The sequence below is a fragment of the Xyrauchen texanus genome, chromosome 21 (genome assembly GCF_025860055.1).
Source record: "Xyrauchen texanus isolate HMW12.3.18 chromosome 21, RBS_HiC_50CHRs, whole genome shotgun sequence".
Taxonomy (NCBI): domain Eukaryota; kingdom Metazoa; phylum Chordata; class Actinopteri; order Cypriniformes; family Catostomidae; genus Xyrauchen; species Xyrauchen texanus.
In genome coordinates, this window is record NC_068296.1 from 525,428 (window position 1) to 532,927 (window position 7,500).

General features: G+C 41.8%; 1 protein-coding gene and 1 long non-coding RNA gene across 4 annotated transcripts in view; one reads left to right on the top strand and one right to left on the bottom strand.

Moving 5' to 3' along the window:
* LOC127661954 (protein arginine N-methyltransferase 8-B-like) overlaps positions 1–212 on the bottom strand; it is a 39,354-nt gene extending 39,142 nt beyond the window's left edge. The window contains exon 1 of one of the 3 annotated variants that reach the window (XM_052152944.1): positions 1–196. This exon is cut by the window's left edge and continues 445 nt beyond it. The gene's annotated coding sequence lies outside the window, so the exon portion shown is untranslated. The other 2 variants (XM_052152943.1, XM_052152942.1) reach the window with 2 other exon arrangements.
* The window catches only part of LOC127661961 (uncharacterized), a 120,934-nt gene that overhangs the window by 33,891 nt on the left and 79,543 nt on the right, over positions 1–7,500 (top strand). The gene's annotated exons all lie outside the window — the stretch shown is intronic.

Here is a 7,500-nt window from a genome sequence, read left to right on the forward strand (position 1 = left end):
TCAAACATTTACGTCCTCATTCGGGAAAAGCGCTTCACGTTTAAAGTTCCTCTGAAGAGATGCTGATGAGAGGAACAGGATGCCGGTTCGTTGGAGTCCTTTAAATGCAGCATCGGGAGCCAATGAGATGTGCATCCTTACACCGGCTGATCGTGACTGAGGAGCTGCAGGTCCCAGTGTATGTTGTGTGTAAACTCATCTGATGTACTCAGCTTGGCTGAACTAAAACAACAGGGGTTCAGGAGGTCTCTCTCTCTCTCTCTCTCTCTGTCTCTCTCTCTCTCTCTCTTACATCCTACATTCCCTCTGTCGCCTCTATAACATTCACAGCACACCCTCTGTCATCTAAATGTGTCTAGACGTATCAATCTGTAAGCAGGTTTATTGCTTATTCCATATTACCATTAACAGGATTTTAGCAACCTGTTTATTTATTTATTTATTATCCCATTTTGTCCCAATTTGGAACGCCCAATTCCGCTACTTAGCAGGTCCTCGTGGTGGCTGGTTACTCGCCTCAATCCCCATTGAGAGAACCACTAATCACCACCATGAGGAGGTTACCCCATGTGACTCTACCCTCCCTAGCAACCGGGCCAATTTGGTTGCTAAGGAGACCTGACTGGAGTCACTCACCACATCCTGGATTCAAACTCACGACTCCAGGTGTGATAGTCAGCATCTGTACTCACTGAGATACCCAGACCCCCCCCAACCTGTAGTATTTTACCATTTACCATACTACACGCTTAAAATAAATACCTTAACAAAATCCAATATTTTTGACTAACTCCTAGAGCTTTCAAACTACATCTACCAAACTTGTCACAGACCTTCAGACTGTTCTGCAATAGTGTGATTTGTCTTTGCTAACTGATCGGACTTCCGGTTTTCGCATAGCAGACATTAAAATCCTCGGAAAACAGAAGGGGTCTCCCCCGCCCCTGGCAGTGGTTCTCCCGCTCCAGGCGGTCGGCTGGGAGCCCCTCCCCGCTCGCGGTCGGCGGCCGTCATGAATCTTGACGTGCCCCTTCTCCCTTCGCGGTTAGCGACCATTCGTCCACTCCAGGCTGCTCCGTTGGGGTGGATGGTAGCGGCGAGAAATCCTTCCCGGGTTTCGGCACCACACACACATGACAAACACACACACACACACACACACACACACACACACACACACACACAGGTGTCGGACAGCTGTCTGTAAATCTCTCTCTGTCACACTGCCATCTCCAGTCGGTCTTTATCCCTCTCTGAGGCTTGATTAGCCTGATTAGGTGCCGGGTGTTCAGAATCACGACCCGACCCCGCCCTCCGCCCTGCCACAATTGTAAATGCTTAAGTTGCAACCTTATTGGGGAATTCAGCCATGGTGTATTTTTTGTTGGTTTTTGCTCTCAAAACAATACTATAACTGAGGGGATGTACCTCGTATGCGAGCCCGTATCTCACGCCTCCCTTGACAGGCGCCCACATGTTGAAATATGTCCGCGCTGTTTCTGTATGTAAAGAATACACTTTGATGTTGTCCACCACATCGCTTTGATGTTACTTTCCTCACAAGTTATTTTATTCTCATAATGTTCTACTTTAATCTCGTAATACTACTGACTTTATTCTCTGAATTTTACTTTATTCTCAAAATCTTTAATTAAGTAATTAACTAATTGTATTTATTTTCTCGTGGCACTAAAACACCATCATAGTATGCTGTAGATTCAAAACAACTGGATTATAAGAGTCATTTGTTCTGTAAATGTTTTCTGTACACTGTAGATTTTTAAAGAACCGACTCATTATAATCACTGGTTTGTAAATCAGACTGCACATGCTTTATGTTGCATGCATTAGACTAAACAGAACTGGCTTGTTGGAGTCAGAATTCGGGTCTTGCACAGATTCAATAGATAGGCAGCATTGCAGAAAGAAACTTTGGCAGTAAATGCATGTTCAAGAACCGTTAACAAATCCAACGTCATGAACTGAAGTGTTCCTAACCAGTGAGTATGATGTTATTATGCAACATGTTCTGCACCATTTTAAACTGGTCTTGAAACAGTTTAAATCTTTTATAGGAGAACTAAATATAGAAATGGACTGTGGGAAATGTGTGTGGGTTTTAATGTCTTTATTGATGGAATAGTAATTATAAAAGTTGAATAATTAATGCAGCTGAAATAATCATTATCTTTAAAAGATAAGGATTGAGACGGCCAAGAATATTCTGCAGAACAGGAGGGCAATTTTAGATTTCATTGGTGAAACTGCAAGAACAGACTGTGGGTGCTTCAGAAAGATTTAACTGTGGAGCGCCGAGTGGGTGGACATGCGTGGATCAACCAGATTTTACATAACCTCTGATTTTACTGGAAAAATAGCAAAATAACTGCTGACATGCTGAAGGAGAACATACAGTAACAGGATGTATTTGTGTAATGGGGCAGGATTCATTTTAGGTTCTCTTCTTAACTGTCTGAGGCTCAACTATTATATTATATTATATTATATTATATTATATTATATTATATTATATTATATTATATTATATTATTATAGTATATTATATTAAATAATATTTATTATATTATATTATTTTAAATTATATTAATTATATTATATTTTATTATATTATATTATTATATTATATTATATTAAATCATATTTATTATATTATATTATATTATATTACTTTAAATTATATTAATTCTATTATATTATATTATATTAATTATATTATATTAATTATATTATATTATATTATATTATATTATATTATATTTTTATTATATTTTTATTATTATATTATATTATATTAAATCATATTATATTATATTATATTATATTATATTACTTTAAATTATATTAATTATATTATATTATATTATATTATATTATATTATATTATATTTTATTATTATATTATATTATATTAAATCATATTTATTATATTATATTATATTATATTACTTTAAATTATATTAATTATATTATATTATATTATATTTTATTTTATTATATTATATTATTATATTATATTATATTAAATCATATTATTATATTATATTATATTATATTGTATTATATTATATTATTTTTAAATTATATTAATTATATTATATTATATAGTATAATATTTTTATTATTTTATATTATTTTAAATGTCATTACATAATATTATATTATGTTATTTTTATATTATATTATGTTATTTTATATTATATTATATTATTATATTATATTATATTATATTATTATAGTATATTATATTAAATAATATTTATTATATTATATTATTTTTAAATTATATTAATTATATTATATTTTATTATATTATATTATTATATTATATTATATTAAATCATATTTATTATATTATATTACTTTAAATTATATTAATTCTATTATATTATATTATATTATATTATATTAATTATATTCCATCCATCCATCCATCCATCTTCAACAGCTTATCCGAAGTCGAGTCGTGGGGGCAGCTGCTCCAGCAGGGGCCCCAAACTTCCCTATCGAGCCACATTAACCAGCTCTGACTGGGCTGACCCGAGCGTTCCCAGGCCAGTGTGGAGATGTAATCTCTCCACCTAGTCCTGGGTCTTCCCGAGGCCTCCTCCCAGCTGGGCGTGCCTGAAACACCTCCCTAGGGGAGGTGGCCAGAGGCATCCTTACCAGATGCCCAAACCACCTCAACTGACTCCTTTCAGCGCAAAGGAGCAGCGGCTCTACTCCGAGCTCCTCACGGATGACTGAGCTCCTCACCCTATCTCTAAGGGAGAAGCCCGCCACCCTTCTGAGGAAGCCCATTTAGGCCGCTTGTACTTTCATGACCTAGTTCTTTCGGTCATGACCCAACCTTCATGACCATAGGTGAGGTAGGAACGAAAATTGACCCGGTAGATCGAGAGCTTTGCCTTTCGGCTCAGCTCTCTTTTACGTGACTAGCGGTCGCGATAAGCGAGTGCAATACCGCCCCTGCTGCCCGATTCTCCGGCCAACCTCCGCTCCATTGTCCCTCACTTTCGTGAACAAGACCCGAGGTACTTGAACTCCTTCACTTGGGGCAAAACCTCATTCCCTACCTGGAGTACGCACTCCATCGGTTTCCTGCTGAGAACCATGGCCTCAGATTTAGAGGTGCTAATCCTCATCCCAGCTGCTTCACACTTTCGACTGCCAAGCGATCCAGTGAGAGCTGAAGGTCCGCGGACCGATGATGACATGAAGACAACATCATCTGCAAAAAGCAGCGATGAGATCCCCAGCCCACCGAACCGCACACCTTCCCCACCCGACTACGCCTCGATATCCTGTCCATGAATATCACAAACAGGATTGGTGACAAAGCGCAGCCTTGGCGGAGACCAACCCCACATGGAATGAACTTCGACTTTGTGCGAGGACCGGACACAGCCCTCGCTTTGGGCGTACAGGGATTGGATAAGCCCTAAGAAGGACCCCCCACCCCGTACTCCGCAGCACCTCCCACAGTCTCTCGGGGGACCGGTCATACGCCTTCTCCAGATCCACAAAACACATGTAGGCCGGATGGGCATACTCCCAGGCCCCCTCCAGGATCCTTGCGAGTAAAGATCTGGTCCGTCGTTCCACGACCAGGGCGAAAACCGCATTGTTCCTCTTCAATCTGAGGTTAGACAATCGGCCGAACCCTCCTCTCCAGCACCTTGGAGTAAACTTTACCAGGGAGGCTGAGAAGTGTGATACCCCTGTAGTTGGCACACACTCTCTGATCCCCTTTTTGAAGGGGAACCACCACCCCGTTCTGCCACTCCTTAGGTACTGTCCCAGATTTCCACGCCAATGTTGAAGAGCGTGTCATCCATGACACCCCTCCACATCCAGAGCTTTCAGCATTTCTGGTGGGATCTCATCAATTCCGGGGCTTTGCCACTCGCGGAGTTGTTTGACTACCTCAGTGACCTCCCCAGGAAATAGAATCTGATCCCCATCATCCTCCGGCTCTGCCTCTACCATAGAGGCGTGTTGGGATTTAGGAGTTCTTCAAAGTGTTCCTTCCACGCCCAATAACCTCCTCGGTTGAGGTCAACAGCGTCCCATCTTTGCTGTATACAGCTTGAATGGTTCCCGTTTCCCCCTCCTAAGGTGGCGGGCGGTTTTCCAGAAGCACTTTGGTGCGGACCGAAAGTCCTTCTCCATGGCTTCTCCGAACTTTTCCCACACCCACTGCTTTGCCTCCCTCACGGCCGAGGCGCAGCGCTTCGGGCCTGCCGGTACCTTGCAACTGCCTCCGGAGACCTCCGGGACAACAAATCCGGAAGGCCTCTTTCTTCAGTCGGACGGCTTCCTGACCACCAGTGTCCACCCGCGGTGTTCGAGGGTTACCACCCCTTGCGGCACCTAAAACCTTGAGGCGCAGCTCTCCACAGCGGCCGGCAATGGAAGCTTTGAACATTGCCCACTCGGTTCAATGTCCCCAACCTCCGCGGGGATGCCTGAAAAGCTCCGCCCGGAGGTGTGAGTTGAAGATCTCACGGACAGGGACCTCCTCCAAGCGTTCCCAGTTCACCGCACTACTGCGCTTGGGCTTCCCAGGTCTGTCAGAGTCTTTCCCCACCCCTGACCCAACTCACCACCAGATGGTGATCGGTTGACAGCTCTGCCCCTCTCTTTACCGAGTGTCCAAAACATATGGCCTCAGATCCGGCGACGCGATTACAAAATCGATCATCGACCTTCGGCCTAGGGTGCTCTGGTACCGCGTACACTTATGAGCATCCTTATGTTCGAACATGGTGTTTGTTATAGATAATCCATGACTAGCACAGAAATCTAATAACAAACATCCACTTGAGTTCAGATCAGGAGGCCGTTCCTCCCAATCACGCCTTTCCAGGTGTCCCTGTCATTTCCCGTGTGCGTTGAAGTCACCCAGCATCACTATGGAGTCCCCTACTGGGGCCCTATTCAGGACTCCATTCAGGGTCTCCAAGAAGGCCGAATACTCTGAACTGCTGTTAGGTGCATATGCACAGACAACAGTCAGAGTTTTCCCCACAACCCGTGAAGCGTGGGAGGCGACCCTCTCATCCACGGGGTAAACTCCAGCGTAGTGGCTCAGCCGGGGACTCGTGAGTATCCCCACACCGCCCGTCGCCTCACACCCTGGGAAACTCCAGAGAAGAATAGAGTCCATCCCTATCCAGGAGTGCGGATCCAGAGCCAAAACTGTGCGTCGATGTAAGCCCCACCAGATCCAACTGGTAGCGCTCCACCTCCCTCACTAGTTCGGCTCCTTCCCCCAGTGAGGTGACATTCCCGTCCCCAGAGCAAGCCTTTGCTGCCGGGTCTGGTCCGTCGAGGCCCACGGCCTTCACTGCCGCCCATATGGCAGCGCACCCGACTCCTGCGGTTCCTCCAATGGGTGGTGGGCCCAAAGGGATGTAGAGGGGGTTCCACGTTGCTTCTTCGGGCTGTGCCCGGCGAGACTCCGTGACAAACCCGGCCACCAGGCTCGCCGGCAGAGCCCTCCATCTGGGCCTGGCTCCAGACAGGGGCCCGGGCTTCCTCGGGCAGGGTAACTCCTCCTCTTGCCGTTTTTCCATGAGTCATTTTGAACCATTCTTAGTCTGGCCCCTCACCTGAGACCACTTTGCCTTGGGAGACCCTACCAGGAGCACATGGCTCCAGACAACACAACCCTCAGGATCATAAGGGCACACAAACCTCTCCACCACGATAAGGTGCTGGTTCCTGGAGGATTAATTATATTATATTATATTATATTATATTATATTATATTTTATTATATTTTATTATTATATTATATTATATTAAATCATATTTATTATATTATATTATATTATATTACTTTAAATTATATTAATTATATTATATTATATTATATTATATTATATTTTATTTTATTATATTATATTATTATATTATATTATATTAAATCATATTATTATATTATATTATATTATATTGTATTATATTATATTATTTTAAATTATATTAATTATATTATATTATATAGTATAATATTTTTATTATTTTATATTATTTTAAATGTCATTACATAATATTATATTATGTTATTTTATATTATATTATGTTATTTTATATTATATTATATTATTGACACTACAAGTGACCAGGGACGGACTGGGGCTAAAAAACAGCCCTGGACTTTCTCCCAAATAGGCCCATCATCCGGCCATTCGCCACTAGCCTCTTTTCTTTTACTTTTTCCCATCCACCTTTCTCCTTACGTTTTCTGCTAGCCATTCTGCCGGCGATTTAACCCTTTCACATAAATGTAAAATATTCTGGCTGACTATTATTTAGACCGTTATTTACTTTATGGTTTCCATGGTGACGCGTCATTGCTTGTCACGTGACACACCGCAGCCACAACAGCACTGAATGAATGATGATATGCTTTATGCCGTTTTTCCTTTTTTATTAAAAATATTCACACATTTGTTAGCATGTTAGCATGAAATA